Source organism: Anoplopoma fimbria, unplaced genomic scaffold (assembly GCF_027596085.1).
Source record: "Anoplopoma fimbria isolate UVic2021 breed Golden Eagle Sablefish unplaced genomic scaffold, Afim_UVic_2022 Un_contig_4654_pilon_pilon, whole genome shotgun sequence".
Classification (NCBI taxonomy): Eukaryota; Metazoa; Chordata; class Actinopteri; order Perciformes; family Anoplopomatidae; genus Anoplopoma; species Anoplopoma fimbria.
The window spans coordinates 1-600 of record NW_026548469.1 but is presented as its reverse complement, the minus strand read 5'-3'; the positions used below and the strand labels follow the sequence as shown (position 1 = coordinate 600).

General features: G+C 43.8%; 1 non-coding gene across 1 annotated transcript; it reads right to left on the bottom strand.

The window, feature by feature from the left end:
* Positions 1-417: 417 nt before the first annotated feature.
* LOC129114516 (5S ribosomal RNA) lies at positions 418-536 on the bottom strand. Its single transcript, XR_008532519.1, has one exon. It is a non-coding gene; the product is annotated as a 5S ribosomal RNA (ribosomal RNA).
* Between the last annotated feature and the right edge of the window lie 64 nt (positions 537-600).

Genomic DNA, 600 nt, shown 5'->3' with positions numbered 1-600 from the left:
CGAGATCGGGCGTGTTCAGGGTGGTATGGCCGTAAGCAAATATTGTGCCTACCAAAGGGCCTTTTAAAGATACTATATCACCACGCTTTGCTCTTTCGTCTATACAGGGAGCGCCTGCAGATTTCCAGACACACTCACAGCTTTTAAATGTCAAATCAGAATGTACAAAGTGGCTATAAGGATCACAAATGTAGTGCAGTAAAAATATTAATATTTACTGTTGAAATGTAGAATACGTTAGCATAAAATTGAAAAGAAAATGATCGATGAGCTTAGGAATGATGAAAGCCATCATTTAACTGGATTTGTGTCATTTCTATACCGGCAAGTCATGATCTAGCTATTTCCTTCCCACCCTGTCGGTGTCCACTGAAAAAGCAGCAGCGCCCTCTGCTTTTTGTAAAGAGGAGTGAAAAAAGCTTACAGCACCTGGTATTCCCAGGCGGTCTCCCATCCAAGTACTGACCAGGCCCGACCCTGCTTAGCTTCCGAGATCAGACGAGATCGGGCGTGTTCAGGGTGGTATGGCCGTAAGCAAATATTGTGCCTACCAAAGGGCCTTTTAAAGATACTATATCACCACGCTTTGCTCTTTCGTCT